We start from the raw sequence: 14,053 nt of genomic DNA, 5'->3' as shown, positions 1-14,053 counted from the left end.
AGTCACGTCCAGCTACCTTGCAAACCATTTATTTTGTGTTCTCTTTAACAATAAAAAATAGGTAGGAGGCCAAGATAAAAAATGTTCTAAAAAGAGTTCCACAGCAAATACAGTTTAAAAGGTCATTTGGTCCATCCAAACCCGTATGTATTCCCTTTTCTTTGGTTAACGTTTGTCCGAGTCTACCATCCACCAGAGGGCGCTGCGCCAGGTAGAGCAGCCAGATGGATCTGTCACTCCAGCGCTGCTCTGAAGTCCAGTCTATACGTCGTCCGTCTGCGGTCCTCTTCTTGTCGGCTGCAATGAAGTAACACACGGAGTCACTTTCTGATCGCCACCCACATGGAGATCACACACACACACACACATCATCGGAACTCTTTCCTTCAACTTATCCGGTCACGGGCGGTATAGTGATCGTGCTGCGTCAGATGGAGCGACTCGAGCTGTCCCTCAAGCGCGGCTCTGTAGCTTCAATGCGACGAGCCCTGCGGTGCCCGTCCACCACCGAGTCCGTGATCCTCTTCCTGGCTGCGACAGGGAAGCAACACAGTCATCCTCTGATTGCCACCCACTACAGTAAAGATCCCACCCGCACAGGTAAGTTGAGCACGTCCCTTCAACTTAGCTGTCATGCGCGTTGTACGGTGATCTTTCCTTCCGTCTGTCCGGGTTCCCACTCGTCCGTAACCTTCTGATGCGCGTCCCGGTGAAAGACTGTTTATGCGTAATCCCTTGGCTCCTTTTTGTGTCAGTGTTCCTTCTCTCTTTGCTGTTCCTCCTCTGCCTTTTCAACCCTTTTCCGAAAGCACCCACACCTGTCCTTAATCAGTTGTTCATTAGTCCCATAGCGCAGTAGAGTCCGTCACGTAGCTGTTCATAGTATTCACACCCAGATATCAATCTTAATGCAATAATCCACACAAAATACACAAAGGCATGAACAAATCACATCAAAGTCTTATTTACATATTTACATACTGGGTTTCCATACCATTGACAGCGCCATATTTCCACATTAACTTAATCTAAACACACATACACACACTGCAAAATTGAGCAGAATAAGGCAGCACGATGTCTACTGCGTTGTCCAAACCAAACCAGCGTAAATCACAGACATAACTGTCTTTCACGGTTAAATATAAGGAACAGACTTATTGCCTCATGCCGGCTCCAGTGCCTGCTCCCCACACCAGGCCGCCTCCCCTGGCTTCCCTCTCTGCTGCTGCTGCTCTGTGGGCCCGACACACTTGTGTCAGGGGAACACTCTGCCTGGACCCTCATCCAGGTCCCCCGCCACCCTCCCTGAAAGGGTTTTTGGAGAGTTTTGAACCCGCTCTTTAAGGATGAGTTCTATTTAGTTTTGTTTGTTTAGCCCTTGTGGTCTTTTAGTTTTTCTGTGAGTCTTTGGTTTTTCTATTTTCAAGTATGTTGTCTTGTGTTAACTCTTGTCTCTGTTTTCAGTGATTCCTGCTTGTGGCTCCACCCCCAGTGATGTCGGTGTGCTTGCTTTGTGACTGATTAGCTCCCTCATGTTTCCACTCAGCTTTTGCTGGAGTTTTGAAATGAAATAGAAAACTACCAACATTTGGGTCTGCTTTTGGGTCCACACCAACCCCTACCCCTGACAGAAAGTTCTGTGACGTACAGGACCATGGTGACATGGAACTGTTAAATAAACAATCATCCGATTGGTCATTGTAAATTATATGTTATTTTTTCTAGCACAAAAGCAGTTCAAAGAATTTTTTTTGCAGTATCTCATTCCTGCTCCAGGATCAGCAGTCATCTGGTTTGTCACAAACACCGCCACGTTGTACTCTCAGGAAATAAAACACAGCCACACGATAAAATATGAGGGTCAATCAATTTAGTTAGATACAAAATATGTCCAGATAAAAAATGATATATATATATATATATATATACACACACAGGTTTATTATTGAAGGGACATTTGTTTTCCTTTTTTTAACTTACAATACATTACATTTAGGAGCATGTACTTTTTTTTAACTTTTACTCAAGTAAGGGAGCAACTTCAATACTTTAACTTTTACCAGAGTCATTTTTTATTCAAGTATCTATACTTTTACTTGAGTACTGAACACTAGTATTTTTGGCACCCTTGCAAAAAACACAAATTAGACCATTATGTGAGGTACTCAGTGCCCTATCCTTTCAGGGACCTGATCCGTAATAAATCTTGCCACGTTTCCCTTGCATACAGTAAACATCTCATCTATAAACTTTAATAAAAAGGAAGAGATAAAATCTTGCATAATTGGAACTTAATTTATTTTCCCACAAAGGCACCTTTATATAAAATATATGTTCTGCCAAAATGTGCAATTATTTGTTAAATTAAATAACACAAATTCATTCAAATCAAAATAATAAACAAATCTCTAAGTATAGCTACATTAATGAACTGCAAAACTGAGAAAATACCCAGCATTCAATGCTGTTTTGGTGCCGTGCATTCACTTTAATCTGATTGGTCGACTATGATGTGATGCATTTCATTGTTTTCTGGTCATTTCATTTTTCATAGTTTCACAATGTCTGTTGATCATTTTAAAACAAAAAATTAAAATGTACTCAGTAACTGTTGGGTGCAGAAATGTAACAAATTACTTTTTTTAAAACGAACTTAAGCACAAGTCAAATCACTGATTTAGAAACATACTCAAAAAAGTACAAGCACCCATAAAAGCAACTCAATTACAGTAACGTGAGTACTTGTAATCCGTTACTTTCATCTCTGATTAAGTATTACTAGTTTCTGAAATATCTTTGTTTGAATTTAGACTAACACATCACTATTATTTAAGCCCAAAATATTCACGCAGCGTGTCCTTCATTGTGTCATTTTTTAGGGCGAGCTGTGTCGGTTTGATGTCATCATCCTTGACTTTCAGTGAAAAAGTGAAAAAAAAATAATAATTTACAGTCCCAGGGAACAAAGCAGGTTATGGAAGAAATGTCCATGTCAGTTATTTCATTTTATATATTTATTTATTTATTTATTTAGCACACATTAGGAAAACTAATATATAAACAAAGTTCACAAAAATTGATCTCAAAAGACAAATGAAATTACTGGACAAAATATTATTGAAGATCAAAAAAGAAGTACAAACTTAAAACATATATACATATTGTAATGACTCGAGGGTTTAGTGTTCATGCTGTTGAACTGTTATTTTATCATTGTTCCTATCTTTCATGTTTTTGTCATTATTGTCATAGCAACGGGATGGGAGTGGGCCTGGGGGGAGGGGTTATGAGCGAGTGGGATGCTGAAAGCCCCTTGATCCAGGGTTGGGGGTACGGTCTCTGTCTCCACTGTGACCTCCACCCATGGCTGCACCTCTCCTACCCCTGACTGCTCGGAGAATAACATCAAGGACTGATCCAGATTCACCAAATGCTGTTGGTCCTGATGCTGATGGAGATACTGCAGAGGCATTTGGAGCTCTGCTAGGTTCACTGTGTCATCCATGGTGGTGGCACACAGGTCCATGTGGCCGTAGGACAGCTGGTGGTTCATGACATCTTCTCCTCCTCCTCCTCCCCAACACCTTGCCAGCTCTCCTGTTGGTTGCTGAATCCCCTCCACCTCACATTCCAGGACCCTAACAGCATCAGTGTCCAAATCCTCTAAGGTGCTACAATGACCACCAACAATGTCATTACACGCAGCTGCAAGAATGTCAAAATCCAGTGGCGTCTCTGTAGACCTCGTGGTCCCTCTATTGTCTGTAGACGACAGGGGCATCTGTTAAGGACTCACACCTTCAATAAAAGAAGAAGTGTTTGCAGTGCCCTGATAGCCCTGAAGAAGTTCCCTGGGTCTGTAGATCCTGTTGACAAACATGTCTAAATGCTCTGGGTCGATTTGCCAAACTCTTCCCTTGCCGGACTTGTCCTTCTGTCGAGGGACGTTTTTGAAACACTTCTTGAGGGACAAGAAGTGACGAATAGAGTTCTGTAACAATAAAAACAATAAAAACAAGATTTTATGACAAAGTCATTGAGCAAATATGAGTAAGTGATGAGAAATGAAGGGAAATGGATACTCATAATTAATAAAAGAGGGTGTTGGTTACCTGCCAGCTGGGCTTTGCATGTCTGTAGTAGCAGAAGTTCTCTTTGATCCACTTATAGATGGTGGACAAAGTGACTTCATGCTGTTCGCTAGCCTGCATGGCCATGAAGATGAGACAGGTGTAGGAATGAGGTGGTCTGACATTGGGGTTGGTCTTGTAGTCCACCTCCACCAGAGGGACGGGCTGCATCTGGATGCGAGGGTACCTGGGTTGGGGTCAATTACATTTTTTGGTTAGATTTACGTTTTCAATTACCCATATTCAAATTACAATTCAATTACAATTACAGTAACCAGCATTTTTCCAATCACAATTAAACTACAATTATTGTTAACCTCAGAAAGTCAATTACAATGACATCTTCAATTACTAAAGTTCATATACAATTAATCACAATTACAGAGAATGTAATAAATAAGTTTCATAATCAATGAAAATAAAGGTTTTAATATTTTTTGCTGTGGGCGTCTGAGGCTTTTTTGTATCAGTATAACCCAAGATAAAATGTGAGAAAGCTTGAAATGAAACAAATTTTAATAATTGTTAACTACATGTGTAGAACTGAACATAAAACTGTAACATGGTTCCTCAGGTTTGCATTTAATTATAATTGACAATTTGTCTAGAATTTTTATGGCAATTACAATTACAATGTCAAGTATTTAAACTCAGTTAAAATGTTATTGTGACTACGACATGGCAACTGATTTGTTATATTACAATTAGAATTAGAATTACGCCATAATTGTAATTAATCATCAATTGCGCGATTACAATTATAATTGACCCCAACCCTGGTACCTGGAGAACAGGGGACCCCCGGGGCTGCTGGGCCGCTCCGGGTCTGCAATGATCATGGAAAAGTTGTGGAGCCAGTCGAGGCTGGTCAGGCAGTCATCAAGGGGGGCAGGACCGGACCCCTGGACATGACCCTTCGGATACATCCCCAACCTGTCCGCCTTAAACCTTTTGGCTTTAGGCATCGTCAACACCGGTCTCCTGGTTTGAAACTGAAGATGTTCAAACTGGCATGGAAAATGAAAGAGTGGAAAAATCAACATAAACAAATACATCAAAAAATACCAGTTTGCTGCAGCTTGGTTCTTAACCAGAACAATGAGGTCAGAACACATTAGTCTTTAGTCAGTTTTATGTGGAGCTGAATGTAAAAACTTGGTCACTGTTTCATAGCTGACATACTTTGAACGTTGAGCTCACTTTCACCACATTTAGCTCATTTTTCTTTCATTTGAGAGACAAATTAATGTAAAATAGCATGTTTTATGTCATTGTTAAAAATGTGTACACAAGAAAAATAAATATAACAGTAATTGTTCAATTTTAACATAAATGTTAAATTTAAATTCAAAGTTAAATCTAAATCTAAATGATACATTTTTTATCTAAATCTAAAAACCTGAACTCACATGGATTATAGCTACATTTTCAATATTATAAAAGAAACAATATTTAAATTTAAATTTTCACTAGATTCAGGAATTTATCTGAATAAATAACTATATTTGCAATATTACAAGTCCAGCAGTATTTACTAACTTGTTTCAGGAATATCCCTGAATTAATCATTAAAGTTTACAATATTACAAAAAGTTTTGGTCACAAACCTTGGTCACTGCTGACCTCTGTTGGTCAGTGTTTATGGGCTGGTTTTAAGGATATTAAACCTCCTTTAGTCGTATCTGAGAGTCTTTAGTGCTGTCACTGTTGTTGATCCTGCTGCAAAACTCACACTGCGGTTAATTCTGATCATCTTTCATCTTTTAGCATGCGTTACCATGACTACCTGTAAACAATGAGCTGCATTTAAAGCTAAACCGCCTGGTTTTGGCTCAATTGCCACTAGTGGGAAAATCAAAAAATGCATGATTATGAGCGGGGCTCCTGTAGCACTTTTAGCTTAACCCTTGTGTGATGTTCATATTGTTGTTACTCAGCCAGTGTTTGTGGGTCTGATGGACCCGTTCCATTTTGTGGCATTTAATGCCTCACAATCAACACTTTTATGTTAAAATACTGAACAGATGTTTACCTTATCCCAATTACAAGCAGTATAAACAATATATATGGTTAATATTTGCCCTTTACCTTTGTTAGGTCACATTTATAACTTATTATTTAAAACATAATAAAGAAAATCAATTAAAATCAAGATATGAGTGGAAAACATTTACAAGTGAAGCAAGGTTTTTCAAAACTACTGACTTTATTTCTTTGAACTAGAAATTTAACCCATTCAGGTGCACAACACAAGCTCAACACATGAACACAGAGTAAACAAGACAACACATCAGCCCCATTGAACACATGGCCTTTAGCCACTAGCCTATATAACACATGAGGGGCAGAGCTTTACTGTGTGTGTGTTGCAGATATACTTTCTGCACTTGATGCATGTATATTGTGTTTTCCTGTCCATCTTGGGTCCGCACACTTCGCACCGCTTCTTCTTGTTGCTGGTGTTCACAACCTAGAATAATAAAAGATCAGGAATTTTACTAACACCTGTCTCTCTGTCTCTCTCACAAGACATGAGTGCCAGACATGTACTGCAACAGCATCACACACTTACTTCAGGCTCTGCAGATTGTGGTTCTGTAGGTTGGGTGGACAGGGCACCAACATTCTCCTCCTGAATCCTCGTCACCATGGCTGTAGAGGCTGGGGTTCTGGGGATATGTTTTCTTGTCTCGATTTGTGGTCTCACCAATGCCTTTCCCAGATCCTCAAGAAAGAGCCGTCTTTTCTGGAGCTTCACTCGTTTCCATTCTGGGTTCAGTGCCATCCAAATGACAAAGGCATTGTACGCTGAGATGTCCAACATGTCAAAGAATATTACCAGTGGCTAGCGTAGAGACCTCCGTTTGCAGCTGTAGGCCGTCACCAGCTTGTCCATGTTGTCGACCCCTCCTTTTGTGGCATTATAATCCATGATGATCTCTGGTTTGTGATGTTCCTGGTCACAGATTCTTCCATCCCCGTGCAGTGTACTCATGAGTACCACATTCTTGCCTTTCTTTGGCACATAGGATACCAGGCATGTGTAAACAAACTTGGAAGACTTGACAGGCCTCTTCTTTGAAGTCAGCAGTTGAGGTGGGAGCTCTGACCTGTTTTTCCTTATTGTTCCCACCATGGTCAGCTTCCTCTTCCGGAGCTCCTGTCCCAGTTTGTGCGAGGTAAAAAAATTGTCGCATGTGATGTTGTGTCCACTGAGTCCCTGAGACATGTCGAGGACAACTCTCATTCCTTGGTTTTTCTCTGGGGGTCCTCCATCAGGTTTCCCTGTGTAGACTTGTAAGTTCCAAGCATATGAGGAAGTGGCATCACAGGCAGCCCAGATCTTTATACCATACTTTGCAGGTTTAGATGGTATATACTGCCGAAAGGGGCAGTGGCCCCTAAATGGCATCAGCTGTTCATCAATGGTGACATTTGGCCCAGGGTTGTACAGCAGGGGGAGGCGGCGCACCCACTTGTCCCACACTGTCCTGATGGCAGCTAGTTTGTCTCTCTGCCGTCGAGCTGGTCTGTCATCTCGGTTGTCAAAGCGGATAATCCTGGAAATGATGTGAAAGTTTTCCAGAGACATTGTTGCACGGAAAATTTCTCTGCCAGTTTCTGCATCCCACAGGGATTCTGCGGATTCCCCTTTGGACCTGAAAACTCCAGCAAGGATGAGAACTCCAAAGTAAGCATGTAATTGGGTTTGGTCCATTTCCTTCCACCTCTCTCCAAAAACACATCTTTCTTCTAAATTAGTGCAGTCAAGAATAATTTCCTGGATGGAATCTGTGATGAAAAGCTCAAAAGAAGACTTGATGTCCTGTGTGTGAGTAACTGTCATCCGTGTTGGCCCTGGTTGCATCCTAATCACATTGGCAGCCTTGCGGGGTGGCTCTTTTCTTGGGCGAGAAGACCATTCAATTTCAGAATTTTTTGACATCCATATTTCCTCACTTGCTCCATGCTGACTGGCTTGTTCTGGGCCTGGTGATGGCTGCTGACGGCCTGGTCCTGTGGCTCGTCTGTTTTTTCGGAACTGGCTGATGCTCAATCTCATCATCTTCTTCAGAGTCACTGTCAGACTCTGAATTTTCAGAAATGTGATCCTCTTCTTCTGAAACCTCTTCTTCTGAATCCTCTCCCTCTACATCATCATCATCAAAAACTTCTCTCTCTTCTAAAATCAATTCCAGGGCCCTCTGCGCAGAGTAACTTTTGGCCATCTTGATTGGTTGTGATAAGAAACCACACTGGCAAAGCTATATTTATAGTGTCCCACCTCCAATTTGTAGCAGATAGAGTGAGAAAATAAAGGTTCCCGCAAGACAGAGCAGGTGCAGAAACACAAAAGAAGCAGTTCCCACACAAGGTTGCAACATTGTTTGTCAACACTGTCTGCTCTCATTTTCTCGCACATTTGACCCTCTGATGTTCTGTGTCCCTACACTCTGTCCTCCTCCTGTCTAGGCCTGCTGTGTGTGTGTGTGTGTGTGTGTGTGTGTGTGTGTGTGTGTGTGTGTGTGTGTGTGTGTGTGCGTGTGTGTGTGTGTGCGCGCGTGCACGCGTGTGGTACACAGAAGATCAATTTCCACACTTCTATTAGCTCCGGGTCCAGTGGACCCCGAACATCTTATATGTAATAGAAATGTGTAGGGGGGGTGTACGGTGTGTTGCCATTAAATATGTCTTCTGATATATGTTCTTCACAGAAAATGAGCCAAAGCCAGTGAGTCTCAGTTTGAAAAATTATTTAATTGTATCATTTTTCTTTTAATAAAAACTGAAAACGGGTCCACAGACCCGAACACCACACAAGGGTTAAACAAAGAAGTTTTTTGGAGGTGAAAAAATCTTGTGTCTGTGGAAGTCATTAGCAGTGTTGCTAAAGATGAATAAATTAAGACAAGACTTAATAAACTAATGACCAATTTGTTCCACTCTATCATAACCAGGTGATCTGGGTTATGGTTGATTAGTTAATGAATATATAATTAGTTATAAATATTACAATAATTAGTTGCAACTTTATAATATTAATGAACATAAACAGTATTTTAATGGTTTATAAAGCTTGTATAAAGCAATTGTTAAAGTTTTATAAACATCAATTCTACTTTATGACCATCCAACTAATGTTTATGATGCTCTGCACAGTGTTTATGAACCATTTACAAAGTATTATAAACATCTGTTCCAACTTTACAATAACTATCTAGATAATGATTGTAGACGGTTTATAAACTAATTATTAACCATTAGTAAAGTATTAAGTATCTAAAACATGTTTATAGAGGCTTTATAAAGCATTAGTATATGATTATAATCTTCAGTTCCAACTTTATAATAACCATCCAAATAATAATACACTTCATAAAACATTTATAAACCATTAACAAATATCTGGTCCATGTGTCTCTGAAATGTTTATAGATGTTTTATCAACCATAATCAAAATGTACTAATCTTTGGTTCATCATTAACAAACACTTTATAAGGTGTATAAAATGTTGTGTGCGTCAATAAACAGTTAATATGATATAAATTATAGCATTACAAATCATTAAGACATTAACTATTTCATTCAATACATTTTATTGTTTGTTAACAGTAAATAACTACTAACTAAAAGTTAATTTACTATATATTTACCCTATACAGATTATAAAGTGTTACTAATATAACAATTAAAAACATATTCTAATATTGTTTTATTCTCAGAAAATGCTTTAATCTACTTTAACATTTTACAACACAGCACGGTGTTACAATTAACCCACAGTTGTAGAAATCCATCACTTCAGTACATCTGACCAATGCTTTGTTAAGAAACTCAATAAATATATCATAAATCACTTTGTTCACAAATACATGAAATAGGTGAACAGGGGAAGGTGAGCGTAGAACAATAAGATGTTTCTGGAAGCTTTGTCTCCTCTTCATCACTCTTTGGCATCAGCGACTCCTCCTCCTGTGATGGCGAAGATGACTTAGTTTTCTGGTCTGTTGAGACTATTCACAATAAGAGAGAATATTTTAGGAAAAAATTACATTAGTTTCACTTTGGAAAACTTAGTCTTGGTCAATTTACGAATGACCTATGGACCCTAACATTTCAATGTATGCTGATGATCCAACAATATACTGTACATAGCAAAAACCACAATATCTGAACTTAGTAGTGTTTTAAATCAGGAGATTCAAGCAGTAGTGAAATGGATAAGCAGCAATAAATTAGTTCTTAATATCTCTAAAACAAATAGCATTGTATTTGGAACAAATACTACGTTACTGAAGAAACCCAAACTGAAATTCCATATAAATGATGTGACTGTAGAACAAGTACATGAAACCAAACTTTGAGGAATAATATTTGATAGTAAATTAACTTCATCTAAACACACATACACACACTGCAAAATTGAGCAGAATAAGGCAGCACGATGTCTACTGCGTTGTCCAAACCAAACCAGCGTAAATCACAGACATAACTGTCTTTCACGGTTAAATATAAGGAACAGACTTATTGCCTCATGCCGGCTCCAGTGCCTGCTCCCCACACCAGGCCGCCTCCCCTGGCTTCCCTCTCTGCTGCTGCTGCTCTGTGGGCCCGACACACTTGTGTCAGGGGAACACTCTGCCTGGACCCTCATCCAGGTCCCCCGCCACCCTCCCTGAAAGGGTTTTTGGAGAGTTTTGAACCCGTTCCTTAAGGATGAGTTCTATTTAGTTTGGTTTGTTTAGCCCTTGTGGTCTTTTAGTTTTTCTGTGAGTCTTTGGTTTTTCTATTTTCAAGTATGTTGTCTTGTGTTAACTCTTGTCTCTGTGTTTCCAGGGATTCCTGCTTGTGGCTCCACCCCCCCCCAGTGATGTCGGTGTGCTTGCTTTGTGACTGATTAGCTCCCTCATGTTTCCACTCAGCTTTTGCTGGACTTTTGAAATGAAATAGAAAACTACCAACATTTGGGTCTGCTTTTGGGTCCACACCAACCCCTACCCCTGACAGAAAGTTCTGTGATGTACAGGACCATGGTGACATGGAACTGTTAAATAAACAATCATCCGATTGGTAATTGTAAATTAGATGTTATTTTTTCAAGCACAAAAGCAGTTCAAAGAATTTTTTTTTGCAGTATCTCATTCCTGCTCCAGGATCAGCAGTCATCTGGTTTGTCACAAACACCGCCACGTTGTACTCTCAGGAAATAAAACACAGCCACACGATAAAATATGAGGGTCAATCAATTTAGTTAGATACAAAATATGTCCAGATAAAAAATGATATATATATATATATATATATACACACACAGGTTTAGTCTACGTCATGCGACAAACTGGCCAATGACTGACCTATCACGTGACATAAACTGGGGCGCTGCGTACAGATAGAATGTTGGTTTATAGATATGGCAAGCATACAGATAGCCACTGCCTTTTCAGTTTGTTTCCCCCAGTTTTGTTCTTAATTGTTTTTTAACTAATCTTGGTATTTTTTCCCCTTATTTTTAAAAAATAAATAAATTGTTCTTAATCTTTGCACGTTTGTCAAATTACTAATAAAGTTGTAAATTAAAAAAAAAAATAAAAAAAAAAGAGGGGGCAGTGTGAGTGTAATTAGTTCATGGAGGCTGTTGGAAAACTAGCACGCACAGACAGGGAGTCGTCCTTGTTGAATCTTCATTGAAAAGTTGAGTTTCTGATGTGCCATAGAGTAACACTCATGTTTGAGCAAAATAGTTTAGGTTTAGTGTCTCCCAAAGTTTAGGTGTGACGGACTGAAATAACGGTGAAGGTAAATGAACTGTGCAGACGGCTGACGGAATGTCAGACATGGAGGAGCAGAGGTAAGTGAAAACAACTTGTTGTCCTGTGAATGCTTTTTTTTCGAATTATGATGTGTTAAACGTGTTTTTAAAGTGGTACTACTACCATAAACTCTTTACCAATATGTTTGAATGGCCCAATCAAACTGTGGTGACTTATTTTATTTTTTAAACATGCTTCAACATCACTGTTGAAAATAACATTTGTCGATCAACCTTTTGTAGCCATAACGTCTCCAAGAACTTGCACATGGGGTTGTGTATTGATAGTTGATCTTTATTATCTAAGGTCAAGCACTGATGTTGGACAATCTCTGTCTCAGCTTTGACTCCTTCAGAACATATTCTACCAGGTTGAAGTCAGCACTAGGCACTCTTGCTCATCTTTGCTGTCAGGACTGGTTCACCATCACAAGAGGAAGTTATTCCTGAACTGTTTCAAATATACGGGAGCATAGAATTGTCCAATATCGCTATCTCTACAGGACTAACACTCAGGTTGTCAATCAGGTTTAGTTGCTTACCATGTATAAATGTGGCTCGGTTGAGTATTGGCAAGGACGTTGCAATTAGAGCTGAAAAGATTCATAGAGTTGCTCGCTTAACTTGATTACATAAACTCCTCGAGGCAAAAATTGTGCCTCGAAGCATCGTTACATTCCTATGATGCGCAATACATGCGCAGGGACCGCACATCACTAGAGCGTCAATGCACAACAAACATTCTGCATTTAGTTGGTGCCATGGCAGAGTAGGCGACAGAGAACGTCTAAAGTCTGGGATCATTACATCCTCAAAAATGAAGAGAACAAGGTGCAATGTGTATACCTGGCATACCACAGCAGTACGACTTCAATGATTCAGCATCTGAATCTACATGCTGTTTCAACAAGCGTCGCTGAAACAAGGTAATGTAGCGCTAATTTAGGCCTGGGCCAATAATCAATAAATAAATAAATTAACGCAGAAGTTTTTGGGCCTCAATATATTGACATATGCATGTGTATTTGGCTGCGTTCCCGTCGGCTGCAGCTGCAGAGGTTAGCATTAGCAACTGATATAAAACAGCAGATAACTCAAGTCAGTTCTAATCTGCAGCGTACGTAATTACTCTAAAATAGTACACGACCGCCAGGCAATCTTAGATTTAGGTAAATCAAACAGTTATAGTCCGGTAGATACGGCAACTCTAGCTTCAGATTGCTACAGCGGCTACACCCAGCGGCCTGTGTAGCAGCGGTGCCTCGTACCAGCGGTGTCCGCCAGCGGAGGAGACTTAAGTGGTGTGATCGGAAGCACGGACGGCACACGTACGCACACAAACCAGGGTAGACGTTTTTAAATTCTTAAAAAAATAAGGTATTAAATTTGAGAAATTGTAGCATTAAATATTGTGGTACGCCTCAGTGCCTGTGAAAAACTGAGTTCTTTCAACAATTTGCAATTAAAAATGACTGCCATCATGTGATATAAGCATGAAAAGACTGAGTTTCTTTGAATTTGAAATATATCAATTTCTCGGTTCGGGTCATTTTCACTTTTTCCCAAGGGGCTGAATTGGATGCTCTAAAGGGAAGGAAGTTGCCCCGGCTCTAAAGTTTGACCTGTGTCGTAGACTAAGACAATAAAACACACAGTTGAGATTAAACCTGTGTTCAGAGAGTGTGTCTGTGTCTGCACATCACTTTAGATCAGGGGTGTCCAAAGTTTTTTTAGTGAGGGCCAAATACAGAAAAATAAACAAAGGGCCGGGCCACACACTAGAGGTGACACATGGATACTGTGTTGTTACGACCTGGCTCATTACTCAAGGTCTCAACATAAAAAGGAACAAGAACAAACAATTTAGGTTTTAAATAAAGAACTGTTTATTATTAAAGTAAAAAGTGTCGACAGGCCTGCAGGTGGCTCAGGGTGTCGTAACAGTGTGTATTTCTAACACACTTATAATGTGAAGAACATTGCACTCAGTGGGAGCAGTGAAGCTGCCCTTTGGATTGAAGGATGGCTGACATGTCAGGAAAAAGTTTGGTGGTTGAAACACGGGGGACTTCACAAAGATGGCTATCAGTCCTTCTTGGTTCTCAGTCT

General features: G+C 39.8%; 1 pseudogene; it reads right to left on the bottom strand.

Annotated features, from left to right (window-relative positions):
- Window positions 1–3,229: 3,229 nt before the first annotated feature.
- LOC114475272 (uncharacterized) lies at window positions 3,230–8,199 on the bottom strand (annotated as a pseudogene).
- Window positions 8,200–14,053: the final 5,854 nt, after the last annotated feature.

This window comes from Gouania willdenowi, chromosome 14 (assembly GCF_900634775.1).
Source record: "Gouania willdenowi chromosome 14, fGouWil2.1, whole genome shotgun sequence".
In the NCBI taxonomy this organism is placed as follows: Eukaryota; Metazoa; Chordata; class Actinopteri; order Blenniiformes; family Gobiesocidae; genus Gouania; species Gouania willdenowi.
Note: the sequence above shows the minus strand (reverse complement) of the source record. Positions and strands in the feature narration are given on the sequence as shown.